Below are 15264 nucleotides of genomic sequence, written 5' to 3'. Positions count from 1 at the left end.
AAGATTAAACGAGAACTTACCAGTTCCAAGTTTGATCTGTATTTTATGAGGAGTAACGTTGAGGGAATACATGAAGAGCCCGCCAGTACGCTTGCGTGTCATTCTTCAAAGCAGCGGAGTGAATCACAGATACCTGTAATGACTTAAGCATAGTAAGATTAGAGAAAAGATACCAGTCGTGTTTATGATCAAGGGTGGGAGCGGAGGGCATGTATTCCCTCAACGTTACTCCTCATAAAATACAGATCAAACTTCGAACTGGTAAGTTCTCGTTTAATCTTACTATTTTACTTCGGAGTCACGCGAGTGACTACATGAAGATTTCAAAGCTTCTGTGATTCAAGCCGTGGAACGAGTCCATCATCACGTCTGCCTTGGTTTTGGGGAGAATAGTGATAACATATTAAACATCAATATGATATATATAAATAACCATAAAGTTAATAATAATTGATAACCCCTGTTTTTTGGGGTAAATTATGGTATAGAAACTTAACAATGTTTCTGAAAAAATTCCAGTTTCCATTACTGGTTTGTATAATCTTTAGAATGTTCTTTCCGATGGCCATCCTGCAGTCCTGAGGATTTTATCCATAGGAAACCTCCAATTTAAATGCTGCCGACGTTGCTGCAGCCTGGTGGAGTGAGATTTTAACCCAGTTAGTGTTTACACCAACTTTGGTCAATACTATGTTAGCCATTTAGCTGGTCTGGCCTGTTATTCTTTAATGAGGCTGTCTGTAGTTGATGAAAAGTTCCTCTTCTGTGCCACTGATGGTCTTGGTTTGTTCCATGTATATTTGTAGATGTCTCACAACACAGTCAATCATCTGTAGGGTAGGCTCTAAAAATGTTATTTTAAGGCCCGCTGACCCCTGTCTGTTTAGTTCCCTAATTCCTGAATATAGAAATGTAAGTTGCCAGGTGAACTGGTCTAGTTATCCAGCCTTAATTTGGTAGGGACTGAGTCCTTAGTGCCGTGACCTAAGCCATCAGCATGACAGTTTTGTAAAATGTCAAAACCTGTAATGACAGCGCTGTGGCTGGAGCCCAGTTCTTTAACAACGTTAAGACGATGCTGATGTCCCATATTTGGGAATACCCGGTCTTTGGGGAATTCCCATAAAAGTGCCCCCATAAGCTGTTGTTCCGTTCTCTTGCCATAGGTAAGTAGATGGACCACTTCTGGCACAGTTGATGTCACTAATACTAAGCCCCTGTCGGTTAACAAAGCTGCCAAACAGGCTGGATGATGTATTATGGTTGCAACACATCTCCCATTAGTTTATGTATTTTAGACATTGTCTTTAGGTTGATTGTCTGTGGCCCGCTGTGATCATGTCCATTGCTCTGGCCGTCAGTCCCAGATGTAATAGCGGCGCTTTCAGACTCTACGATTTAAGCGATTTATATGTTCATGGCACGAGTGGTTTTCCCCCATACTTCATCGTCTGTTTAGGACGGTGCTGCATGGTTCTAATCTCATTCCCAGTACCACCGAGAACCATGGTTGGGTAGGTCAGTGGGGTACTATTAAAAACACCCCTACTGATGAGGTTGCCAAATTGTGTTGGCCAGATAGTTACATGATGTAGATTCCCTTTCACCCATGTGCTACCACAGTTGATATGTGCTACCACAGTAGTATTGTTAATTTATAATCTAATAACCTGTTTAACATATTCCAGAGCAACATGACTTTAGGCCATGAAAAAACACCCAACATTTCCAGGTAGTTATGCCCAGTGTTAGTAATAATGATGCTTCCTGTGGATTCCATCTTCCTCCACAGCTGGAGATGGAATTGGTAACACACCATCCTAGTGCATAGCATGCATATGTAGGACCATAGACTGGTTGCTGACAATGATAGGATTGGAGCAATGCCCAATGTTATCTTTCCACCATTTAGTTCCAATATGGCTTCTGTATGGCTTCATCATTCTATCGAAATGATCACCATTAATTTTAAGAGCTCATATTTTGGCCCTCTGTAATCTTTATAATGTAAGGGTCTGAATTATGTGGCTGGAACCCATATTCCCAGTACCACCTGTTGCCAATTCTTGCTACCAGTCTGATGGATGGTTTATCCTCATGTCAATGATTTTGCTGTATGCCTTTGTTAAGGTTGTAACCTCTGTTGGCAAAGTTACTGACATGAGGAACTGAGTTATTGGTGAACCCCAAATAATCCCTTTAGTTTGAAGGCTTTAATTTTGATTTAATTGGATGGATAATGAATCCTAGTTTCCAATAATTGTTAAGTGGCTGTTACCGTTTGTTCAGCCCGTCCTAAGTTTCCATTACCATTGTGTGTCTGGTTGTTATATTTTGTAAATAACCCAGGTGCTAATGTAAACACATTAGGTAGTGCTCTATACTGCTAGAGCTGAGCCATCCAATTAGATAAAATAACGTCCGTGGTCACCTGTTATGGGTACTGAAAATAGTAAGCATCCTTTGAATCAATGCTTGCCATTTTCGTTCTTAAAACGAATATACTTTACAATAGAAAAGGTTTCCGTTCTTAACGAATATATCGTATTATTTTATTTATTTATTTATTTATTTTTTAATATATGGTCCCTAGATAAGGGACATATCAGATATCTAAACTGATTAAAAAAAAACAGATATTATGCTTGATCTTGGCCAAAAAGCCGAGATCTGATCTATGTTTGATGCGTCAAGCGCCATATCCTATTTTGTTAGGAAGGGAATGCGTAGATAATAATTCTTCCCTTACAATGCAGCTAAAACCCATCCGTTGCTGATGTCCAGTGTCTGTATCCCATATGACATATTTGGTAATTGGTGATTATGTCTGGATACGAGTAGATCGGCATCTGGTGTTCCATATCGTGTAGAAACATCAGCAAATACTATAGCCCAATATCCCTCTCTCGATATATCAGCTGGACTAGAAGATTACGTGTTGTAAAATTCTATTGTGTATCCCCGGATACTGTTTAAGATACGAGTGTCAAAAAATTATTTATTCGATGTCTTCTCGCACCAACCTCCTTGCTTCCTTCTGGTTTTACTGTTTTCATCTGGATCCCCGAGGCCGTGTGTTGTGGGTGTACACATCTTCAGATATAGGGGCGATACCTTTGAGGATGATGTTTGGACGTTTAGATGAGCTCCAATTTGGCTTCATTTTCCAACTCCTTGGCCTTCTAGATCGGTCACCTCCAAATAAAAAGATATTGCTAGGAGGTTTCGGGTTTACACAGGCCCGTGTCAATCCCGGTTGGATGTAGCCAGATGCATAAATTGATTAGTTTAGTACATTCAGGGATTTACAATCCCCAGTGGCAAGTGACCGCTATGGTGTCAGCTAATGTTTTCCCCTGTAGTAGATAGAAACATATGGTCTATGCTGGTTTCTAACCTGGTTTGTAGATCTTTCCCAGTTAGCTTTACTCACAGCTGTACTGTTGTTCCCCCTGAAACATAGACAGACATCCCATGTGACTTCCCAGATGGGAATGGTATTTGTCAGTAAATTTATGGACTGCTAAATCCTTCAGTCACAACATAAGTATTCCTGTATTTCTATCAGGAAAGGACCAATAATGCACTCTATGTACTTTGTGACTAGAAAAAGCATCACCTCATTATTACAGTTCTTACATCTGTTTACCTGTCCAGGGTTTGCCCTAGACTAGACCCCAGCACTCTTCTGACAAAAGAGTCTACTGGAGGGAGAGAAGCATAATTATAGCCCTATAAAAAAGGTGCTGCTTCCTTCTCCCTAAGTCTGTCTTTTCCTCCAGCACTTCCCTATAATAGTAGAAGTGAGCTACAGCCCTGTATAAGGTGCTGCTATGGGACTTACCCACTCGAGGATTAGTTCTTCTTTTTTGGACCTGCATCGCTGCAAACGCGGTATGTTCTCGCAGGTGCAGGTCCCGCAGTGTCAACGCGTTGCAGTGCTCACGGGCACTGAGTCCCCTGTAGTGCCGTTGGCCTGCGGTGCTCCAAAGCGCGGTGCAGTGCTCACGGCACTGAGCCGCCCGTACTACCGTTAGCCTGCGGTGCTCCAACGCGGTTCAGTCCTCTCGGGGAGCTGGCCGCTCGCAACCGCAGGTATGGTGGTTTTAACGCGGTGCAGTGCTCCCCACTGTGCCGCTGCTTTCCCACTTGGGCCTGCGGTGCTCCAACGCGGTGCAGTCCTCTCGGGGAACTGGCCGCTCGCGACGCAGGCCCAGCAGCTCCAACGCGTACCCGGTGCTCACGGCCACCGACCGCTCGCTGCTATTTTTATCCCTCAGCCCCACGGACCCATGTAGCGCTCCTTACCCTGTAGGTCCTTGGGCTGTTTTCCGAGTCGTCAGATTGACGGCTCCCGAGTGCTCCACCGGTTGTCGGCGACCCGTACCTTTACTGGAGCTGAAGTCGCACCGGCTCCCGCCAAGGGAGATTGTCATGCCACTGGCCGTTGCTGGCTGCCTGCTCCTATATAGCAGCTCTCCCCCGCCAGCTTTCCACAGCCTTCCTGTAAACAAAGGTAAGTAAAAAAGAAACAAAGTTCTCTTACCTACTGTTGCAGGTTTCCAAACCTGCCATTTGGGAGGAACGTCCTTCCTCCCCCAATGACTCGTTGCAATGCGTGTAGCGATAATGACACGCAAGCGTACTGGCGGGCTCTTCATGTAGTCACTCACGTGACTCCGAAGTAAAATTAGCTACAGTCTTACTGATGTGCAGTTCAGTATTCCAGTATGCAGTTCGTACAGACTAACCTAAGTAAGCTGCAAACTTTAAAAACTTAAGTTTACTGACAAAATTTACTGACAGCACTCATTCTGCAAACAGCCTTTGAATAAGTCATACAATTGTGAGTTTACAATACTGTTGTAAGACTTGCCTTTCCTTTTTACGTAGAATCATAGAAAATAGGTGCAAGAGGAGGGCATCAAAAAGGCTTTTGGCACATTGTCCATCTTCAGTCAGAGTATTGAGTATAGAACTTGGAAGGTCATGCTGCAGTCATATAAGATATTGGAGAGGCCACATTTAGAGTATGGTGTTCAGTTTTGGTCACCATATTATAAGAAAGATGTCCAACTGGAAAGGGTACAAAGAAGATTTATGAGGATGTTGTCAAGACTCAAGGACCTGAGCTATAGTGAGAGGTTAAGCAGGCTAGGACTTTATTCCTTAGAGCGCAGGAAGATGAGGGGTGATCTTCTGGAGGTGCACAAAATCATGCGAGGAATAGACGTAGAGTCCTTTGTGCAGAGTAGGGGAATCAAGAACCAGAGGACAAAGGTTCAAGGTGAGGGGGGAAAGATTTACTAGAAACTTGAGGGGTAAGATTTTTATAGAAAGGGTGGTGGGTGTATGGAGCAAGCTGTTGGAGGAGGTAGTTGAGGCAGGTACTATCTCAACATTTATACAGGTACATTGATAGGAAAGGTTTAGATGGAAATGGACCAAAGGCAGACTGGAGGGACTAGTGTAGATGGGTGACGTGGGCAGGTTGGGCTGAATGGCCTGTTTCCATGCTGTATGACTCTATGGTGCCCCACAAGGAAGTGTTATCAACACCCTACTATACTCATGACTGTGCAGCCAACTCAATACCAATTCAACTCAATTTACAAGTTTGCAGACGACACCACCATCATGGGCCGGATACCAAACAATGATGAGACGGAGTACAGAAAAGAGATTGAGAACATTGTAACCTGGTTCCAAGACAAGCCTCTCCCTCAATGTCAGCAAGACAAAGGAGATTGACTTCAGGAAGCAAAGCAGTATACACACCCTGGTGTACATTGATGGCATTGAAGTAGAGATGATCGTGAGCTTCAAGTTCCTAGGAATAAATGTCACCAGTAATTTGTCCTGGACAAGCCACATTGGAGCAACAACCTTCACCAACTTCTACAGATGTGCCATAGAGAGCATTTTATCAAGATGGATCACAGCCTGTTTTGGGGACAGCTCCATCCAAGACTGCAAGAAATTGCAGAGAGTTCTGGAGCATCATCACCCAGACCATCACGCAAAACAACCGCCCTTCCATTGACTGTCTACACTTCACACTGCCTCGGCAAAGCCACCAGCATAATCAAGGACCAGTCTCACTCCGGTCACTCCCGCTTCTCCCCTCTGAAAGTAAGCATGCAGGTACAGCAGGCAGTGAAAAAAGCGAATGGCATGTTGGCCTTTATAACAAGAGGAATCGAATATAGGAGCAAAAAAGGTCCTTCTGCAGTTGTACAGAGCCCTAGTGAGACCACACCTGGAGTATTGTGTGCAATTTTGGTCCCCTAATTTGAGGAAGGATATTCTTGCTATTGAGGGAGTGCAGCGTAGGTTTACAAGGTTAATTCCCGGTATGGCAGGACTGTCATATGCTGAGAGAATGGAGCAGCTGGACTTGTACACTCTGGAGTTTAGAAGAATGAGTGGGGATCTCATTGAAACATATAAGATTGTTAAGGGCTTGGACACACTAGAGGCAGGAAACATGTTCCCGATGTTGGGGAAGTCCAGAACCAGGGGCCACAGTTTAAGAATAAGGAGTAAGCCATTTAGAACGGAGACGAGGAAACACTTTTTCTCAGAGAGAGTGGCGAGTCGGTGGAATTCTCTGCCTCAGAAGGCGGTGGAGGCAGGTTCTCTGGATGCTTTCAAGAGAGAGCTAGATAGGGGTCTTAAAAATAGCGGAGTCAGGGGATATGGGGAGAAGGCAGAAACGGGGTACTGATTGGAGATGATCAGCCATGATCACATTGAATGGCAGTGCTGGCTCGAAGGGCCAAATGGCCTGCTCTTGCACCTATTGTCTATTGTCTATTGTCATCAGGCAAGACGTACACAGGCTTGAAAATACATGCCTCCATATTTCAGATAAGTGTGAGGTGTTGTATTTTAGGAAGTCAATCTCAGGGGCAAGACCTTTACAGTGAATAATAAGGTCCTGGGGAGATTTGAAGAGCAAAGATATCGAGGAGTACAAGTACTTGGTTCCCTGAAAGTGGCATCGCAGGTACATAGGGTTGTCAAGAAGATTTCTGGCATGTTGGCCTTTATCAGTCAAGGAACAACAAAGGAACATGTTGGGATGTTCATGTTACAGTTGTACAAGGCGCTAATGATGCTGCACTTGGAGTATTGTGTTCAGTTTTTATTCGCCCTGCTACTGGAAAGATGCCATTAAACTAGGAAAAATGCAGAGAAGATTTATGGGGAGCACAGGAGACTCGAAGGAATAAAGTCATATTAACATCTTTAAAATCAAGGGAATCCGTAGTGTAAATATACATAGTCTTCTCTCCAGGGTAGAGGAATCAAAAACTAGAGGACGTAGGTTTAAGGTGAGAGGGGGAGATTTAATAGGAATCTGAGGTTATGAGTACATGCCACCCGCTGCCAGAAGAAGTAGTTAAGACATGTATAATAACCACATTTAAAAGACACTGGTACAGGTACATGGATAAGGAAACATTTTTAGGGATATGCGTTAAACATGGGCACATGGGACTAGATGGGGCATCTTTGTCGGCATGGACGAGTTGGGCCAGAGACCCTGTTTCCATTCTGTATGCCTCTTTGATTCTAGGGGATCATTGGGAGAATTGAGTTGAATTAGTCATTAACCTACAACCCCACTCACAACCGTTCCTCACTAATCTGCTGCTTTACATATGACACATTCAGATATAATTTTAGCACACTGATTCATATAGCAATTGCACATCTTTGGTTGGGTGGAATAGGAAGTGATTCATTTTTTCTCAGGATTTTAATTAGTCCAGAAATTGTTATCATTAATTGCACAGCTAACATAATATTAATATATTTGCAAGATTTGTGAACTGGTTTAAACAACTATTTTAAAGCAGATGTCAACTAATCTAAGATGTAGTACATGTTGTATAATCTTTTTTCTGCACTGGCTGCAGATTTGCTGGATTATAGAAATGAATATTGTCAAAAAAGACAATTCCCAGCTCTTTCAACAGTGCACCAGCTTATATATAATTAGTAGGTTAACATCCTTCATTAATAACCAAAGTCTGCAATATCATACTGAGAAGTTCATTAAGCCTACCAACTTATTCATATATACAATACTTTTAAGATTTATTGATGGCCTAAACTAAATTTTGTTCTAAAAAGTATGCATGTGCTTGGATGAAATCCAAATGATTTGTAGTGTACAATTATACATTTTGTAATAACTATTTATCAAACCATGAAGTCCTAATGTAAAAATTCTGCTTTGTGAAACCAATTGATTCTCCTTTGTCCAATACTTGCTTCCACTCACAACCCTTTCATGGGAACAGACCTCCAGTGGGGCCAAGATTCAGTCCTTCCAAGAGACATCACCCTGACCGCTATTTTCCTGGTCATTAATATGCAGGCCATAGATACCAAATCAGCAGTGGTGACCAAAATTTGACATAGCAATTCTCAAGATACATAGTCAGATAATCTGCTAAGAACCTGCATAGAACAGAAAATGCACCAGAAACCCATTGAGTTACTCCAGCTCTTCATGTCATGAACTGAAAGGTGGCTCTGAAATCCAGGGTTCACTGAAATATTGCAAGGACATGGAGGCCCCTCCAAAAATTGGACAGGTGCCTGGACTGGACACCTCCTGAAATATGATGAGAATATGAGGACACACCACAGCAGCTTTCCATCTTTACTTCTTACGGGTTTGCTAAAATAACAAAGGACAGTGGGAAAAGCTTAGGGGTAACCTAACCCACAACCTCATAACTTCTCAAAGCATTGTGGTAATTTCAAAATGTAGACATGGCTGTAACATAAAATATAATGTGATCATGGCATTGATTATAATATATTCACCAACAGTAGTAACCCCAAAACAGCACCGAGAGAAATAGCTAAATAATAGTACAGAGATACAGTGTGGAAACACGTAAACTAGCTCTGGTTCTATCCGACACAGCGGGGACAATTTACAGAAGTCAATTAACCTACAAACCTGCCTGTCTTTGGAATGTGGGAGAAACCTGGAGCACCTGGAGAAAAACCCACGCAGTCACATGCAGAACGTACAAACTTGTGAAGACAGCAGCTGTAGTCAGGATCAAACCCAGGCCTCTGGCACTGTAAGGCAGCATCTCTACTGCTGCTCCACTGTGATGCCCCCAATGAATTAGGCACACTGAAACAGAAGTAGGCTGTTCAGCCCCATCAAACCTATTCTCTGTCGAATTAGGAACTACCCTCTTTGGTCCAGTACCCTCAACACTTTTCAGTTTCAACTGATTCAGATGCAATAGTTTGTAGGTGAGAGCTGCACATGAAAACTTTGTGTGAAGAGATGCTCTCACCATCCTTGGCAGGTCTAGCTCCAGTTTCAAGAATGTAACTTCCTGTTCTGGACATTTCACACAGCAGAAATAGATCCTCGTATCAGCACGATCTAATCATCAATTTCAATCATATGGTCTCTTAATCATCCATCCTCAATGGAACACAAGCTTGCTCCACGCACCATCAATCTATAATTGGAACATTTTAGCCCATGCACTCCAGGATAATATTGGCTCTGTCGGATAATCGCCTAAACAGTGAAGATATTCCATGTAGTGGACACTAGATAGTGTCCAGTGTAAAAATCTAACAACATTGAATACAATGTACACTGAAATCTTTGCTTTCTGCTAACCAAATCCATCCTCCTTTATCTAATAAAACTGTAATACCTGAATTCTGGGGTTTGTAGTTTGTTTCCAGCATTCCCGATGGACCAGTCTGTACATAATACAGATACACACAATGTAAAGTCAGCCTGACAAGCGTGAAACTGAATCCACAACTGTTCAAGAGCAATAAAATGTATAAATCAAAACATTCTGCCGCTTCTAATCAATCCAGTCACCTGTTAGTTACCATGTGAAATAAAATCATGTCAAATCAATAATGACAAAAGGCTATACTAGCGGTTTTGGTGCAGAAGCAATGAGGCAGGTACACAGATAAATAGTCACAAGGCAGGTTTGCCTGCTGTATCCACACTGAACACCGCACATACACTGCATGTGTTGCTGATGACAATGAACAAAATCATTGAGCAACTTATCCTACACTTGCTGACAGGGACGTGTATTGATTTAGGGAATTCAGCTCTGAGTAAACCGATTTTATTTCTCCACTGCTCGTTCAGCTCAATGCTCAAGAACAGCAAGTTATGAAGCTAGATTGCCCAAGGCTTCAAGATAATGGAACATGTTTATTAGAGTGAGGATATGCCGAATCTTCTGAGATTTGTGAGTGTCCATGTAGCATAGTGTAACAGATGATTCAGATAAGAAATTTCATCAGCTAACTTGCAATACACTAGTTCTGGTATATAGAACTCTGATAATGTAGTCACAAGATACTACAGATGCTGGAATCTGAAGTAAAAGATACTACTTGAGAAACTCAGTGGGTCAGGGAGCATCTATAAAGACATTTTGGATTGGTGAGGAATGGAACAAAGTGAATTGGGAGATGATGGGAAGATAGAGCCAGGTGCAGAGGAGGAAGTGGAAATTTTCAGACAGAGGCGGATGGATGGTAAAGGGGCTGTCACACTTGGGTGACTGACCAGGCGCGTGAAGGGGGGGGGGGCAGAAGGGGGGGGGGAGAAGGGGGGGGGGAAGGGGGGGGGGGGGGTTTCGGGGCAGAAGGGGGGGGGGGAAGGGGGGGGGCCAGAAGGGGGGGGGCAGAAGGGGGGGGGCAGAAGGGGGGGGGGCAGAAGGGGGGGGGGCAGAAGGGGGGGGGGCAGAAGGGGGGGGGCAGAAGGGGGGGGGCAGACAGGGGGGGGGGCAGACAGAAGGGGGGGGCAGAAGGGGGGGGGGCAGAAGGGGGGGGGCAGAAGAAGGGGGGGGCAGAAGGGGGGGGGGCAGAAGGGGGGGGGGGGAAGGGGGGGGGCAGAAAGGGGGGGGGCAGAAGGGGGGGGGCAGAGAAGGGGGGGGGCAGAAGGAAGGGGGGGGGCAGAAGGGGGGGGGGGGAAGAAAGGGGGGGGGCAGAAGGGGGGGGGGGGGGGGGGAGGGGGGGGGGAGGGAGGGGGGGGGGGGGGGAGGAAGGGGGGGGAAGGGGGGGGGGGGGGGGGGGGGGAAAGGGGGGGGGGGAGGGGGGGGGGGGGGGAGGGGGGGGGGGGGGGGGCAGAAGGGGGGGGGGGCAGAAGGGGGGGCAGAAGGGGGGGGGGGAAGGGGGGGGGGGGGCAGAAGGGGGGGGGGGGGCAGAAGGGGGGGGGGGAAGAAGGGGGGGGGGGCAGAAGGGGGGGGGGGGGGGGGAAGAAGGGGGGGGGGGGCAGAAGGGGGGGGGGGGGGGGGCAGAAGGGGGGGAGAAGGGGGGGGGGGGAAGGGGGGGGGGGAGGGAAGGTGGGGGGGGGCAGAAGGGGGGGGGGGGCGAGAGGGGGGAGGGGGTGGTCGGCAAAGGGGGGGGGGGGCAGAGAGGTGTTCTGCACATCTCAGAAGGGGGGGGGGCAGAAGGCGGGGGGAAAAGGAGGGGATCTTATACCATAACAGAAGGTGGGGGGGGGGCAGAAGCAGGGGAATGGGGGGGGGGGCAGAAGGTGGGGGGGGGAAGGGGGGGTGGGGTGGGGGCAGACCAGGGGGGGGGTGGGGGGGGGCAGAGGGGGGGGGGGCAGAAGGGGGGGGGGGCAGAAGGTGGGGGGGGCCAGAACAGGGATAAGGGGGGGCAAGGAATCTATCGGGGGCAGAGCCTTAGAAGGGGGGGGGGAGGCAGGGGGGTGGGGGGGCAATGAGCCAACTACCCCTGGGGGGCAGAAGGTGCATAACTCCAAGAAGGTGCCACCAGGGGGGTGAGGAAGGGGGTGTAACAGGGGGTGGGGACAGAAGGTGGGGGGGGAAGCCACAATGTGTGGGGGGCAGATGTGGCAATGAATCCACCTTTGCTTCTATTGTAAAAATGTACAGATTCCAAACCTTTCCAAACTTCACAAAATGGTGACGGGGGCAGAAGGTTTAGCCTGAAGCAAAATGCTTTTTGGGGAAGAAGGTAGACCAAGGGGGGAGACCAGTGGGGTCCCTATCACATGGGGGGGGGGGCCCCCTGTGGGACTGTGAGACTCGGCAGAAGGTGGGGGGGGGCAGAAGGTTTGGGGGGGTTCCCCACAGGGGGGGGGGCTAAGCCCCATCTTAAGGTGGGGGGGGGAAGGTGGGGGGGGGCAGAAGGTGGGGGGGGGCCCACAACAACAACCGCATCGTCAAATTTGGGGGGGGCAGAAGGTGGGGGGGGCAGAAGGGTGGGGGGGGAGACAGAGGTGGGGGGGGGCAGCACAGAAGGGGAAGGGGGGCAGAAGTTGGGGGGGGGGGTGCTCAGAAAACCAATCTGGGGCAGAAGGTGGGAAACACAAAAGAAGGCTCATTGTCGACTTCAGGAGGCAGAAGGGGGAGGGAGCCCCCCTACACATCAACGGACTCGGTGGGCCAAGAGCAACACCTTCCGCACTATATCTCGGCGTCCTAAACTAAAAGCGATGAAGAAAAAGAGGGGATCTTATAGAAACATAACATTCATGACAGGGCAGAAGCAAGGAGAATGTTTTCAGCGGCTGCAGGTAGTCCTGAGGGTCATGGGGGTACAGCACAGACATGGACTCATGGCTGATCTGATCTCTCCCCCCGCTCCCCATCGAGAGCCTTCTCTCATAACATTACAGAATGGTCAAGAGTCTATCCATGGCAGACAGGGAGAGGCTTCAGAATATCCAGGACTAAGGATCTTGGCTCCACAGCCCCTCCCTGATGGCAATCTAATTTCCGCTGCCTTAGCCCAAAGAAGATCATGAAAGATCAGCTAACTCCTGCGCAGGACTGTTCGACCTGGCCCTCTGGAGGCGCTATAGGTGCATCAAATCCAGGACAAACAGACTCAGGAATAGTTGCTTTCAGGAATATCTACTATATGCCAAATGGCACATGCATGTGAATACAATGAAACACGGACTTTGCTTCTATTGTATATGTATGTACAGATTCCAAAATTTGTGCACCTTTCCACCCCCCATCAAAATTGCACGGGTGAAAGGTTTAGCCTGAAGCAAAATTGCTAAATTGTATGTATGCACTGAGTACGAGCAGCTTTCAGTTTCACTGTATATGTATAGTGACAATAAATGGCATATCTATATCTAACGCAACCCGTTCCCCCAACGCAATATTTGACCACTCACCCATAGCACCGATTGGAGCCCTGGTCCCCCCAACGCAACCCATTCCCCAACGCAAGATTCCACCACTCACCCGTTCCCCCAACGCAACCCTTCCCCCAACGTAATATTCCACCTATCACCCATAGCAGGTCGGCTCATTTGTTCACCCTCCCTCATTTTAAACTTTAATGTGATATAGGTGCCACCAACAAGGCCATCTTTTGTTATCCAAATCTAATCATTAAACTTTCAATTCAGAGAGCAATTAAAAGGCTTTGCAATCACATATGTGCTGGGTTAGGCTGGCAGATTCTTCCCCCGAAGGACATTTGCTGCCAAGGACTCAGTGTCCTTGGATAACAACATTGTAGCCAGTAGGCCTACAATCCCATTGTGACATCATAGCTGGACGTCATAAATTAGCTCGTTTTTATGGTCATATAAATCCTACCTCTGAAGTGGCCTCACAGGACCATATGTTTTGGTCCTGCCCACTTTTGGAAAAATATTGGAAATAAATGTTTGATACTGTTTCTGTAGTTTTAGGTATTGATTTACAACCTCATCCTATTACTGCAATTTTTGGGCTACCAATGTTAGATTCTATTCATTTTCACGAATAAAAAGTTTTTAAAAGAAAAGATAGCTGGGAACTGCCAGTGCAGATTTGAAGAAATCCTTCACAAAGTGGGAATTTGTAAAGAAAAAATGTTAGTAATTTGTAAATTATAACATCAATCTGAACAAAACTAGCTACACTACACGACAATTGTGAGTATGGTGGTGTAAAAAATTTAGTGCTATCGTGTAGCGTTTTGGCGTAGTTCAGATCATAAAAAGCTGGCAAACAAACACACTCACTCACAGACAAGATGAGAGTTTTACTAATACTGTGTAACAAACTATAAAATCCCCTCTACCACTGTAAGATCCCCTTCTCTTGCTTCGACTTTAAATAAATAATGCAATTGCCCCCTCCCCTTCCTGTTCAGCTAAAAACGCTGGAAGGACTGAGTGTTCCTCGATTGCAACTTTGCTGCAAAGCTGGTCCGCAAGGATTTGGATCCCAGTAGCTGTTAAATTTTTCTTAAACTTGAATTTGCACATTTTTAAATGTCAATAACTTGTGAAATATAACTTCAATCTGAACAAAACTTGATGCAAACCATCACAGGACAATGGTGAGTAAGGTGTTGCAAGAAGATTTAGCGCTATCATGTACCGTTCTGGCGTAGTTCCAGGATCACATGGACAAACACACATAGATAGATAGAAACAAGACGAGAGTTTTAGTAATATACTAGACATAGACATTGTGGGCCATATGGATGCTTGGGCAGGCATCCAACTGTTGCAATGATTTTAAAAGCCAAGCCAAGCCAAGGCTAACAATTGGGCAGCAGACACCCGACAATCAAAATTCATTTTGTGAACATAAACTTGTTAAAAAAAAGGCGAGGCAAACAATTGGGCTGCAGACACTCGACAACCAAAAATCATCTTGTGAACACAAACTTCTTAAAAAAAAGGCGAGGCAAACAATTGGGCTGCAGACACCCGACAACCAAAATTCATTTTGTGAACACAAACTTGTTAAAAAGGGCTGCAGCCGCTTTACAACCGCATCGAGGGGACTCACCGTGGAGTAGTGTTATTCGCAGTTCAGAGAGCCATGACCTTCTCGCTTCCTGGTGCTAGAAGAGAATGAATGAGGTACGACCCTTCCTGGTTTTTATAGTCCCTCCCCTTGCCGCCACGCAGGGGAGCAGAGAGAGAATGGGGAATTTTTGTAAAAACATCATAATACCTCTCTCATTTTCAGCGAAGGGAAAATATCCTCGCACTCATTCGGCGGAGGGGGGTCTGAGAGCGAGGTTGACCAAAAATGAAGGGCAGTTTAGGCTGGTTTAGGCATTTCTCTCGGAAGGGATCGCAGCACAGTTGGCCAAAAAGCGGTCAAGGTCAGAGATTTAGTAATATACTAGACTAAGTGGGACCCGTTGGGTCCCATGTTCACATGGGAGGGCTGGACCCCGATGCAATATTCCACCTCTCCACCAATTCCAAAATTGGTGGCCAGTGGGGGGGCTTTC

General features: G+C 46.3%; 1 protein-coding gene and 1 pseudogene across 1 annotated transcript in view; both read right to left on the bottom strand.

Annotated features, from left to right (window-relative positions):
* LOC129697201 (XK-related protein 6-like) overlaps positions 1-15264 on the bottom strand; it is a 357932-nt gene that overhangs the window by 86044 nt on the left and 256624 nt on the right.
* LOC129697755 (U2 spliceosomal RNA) lies at positions 2563-2675 on the bottom strand (annotated as a pseudogene).

The sequence above is a fragment of the Leucoraja erinacea genome, chromosome 5 (assembly GCF_028641065.1).
Source record: "Leucoraja erinacea ecotype New England chromosome 5, Leri_hhj_1, whole genome shotgun sequence".
Taxonomy (NCBI): domain Eukaryota; kingdom Metazoa; phylum Chordata; class Chondrichthyes; order Rajiformes; family Rajidae; genus Leucoraja; species Leucoraja erinaceus.
Note: the sequence above shows the minus strand (reverse complement) of the source record. Positions and strands in the feature narration are given on the sequence as shown.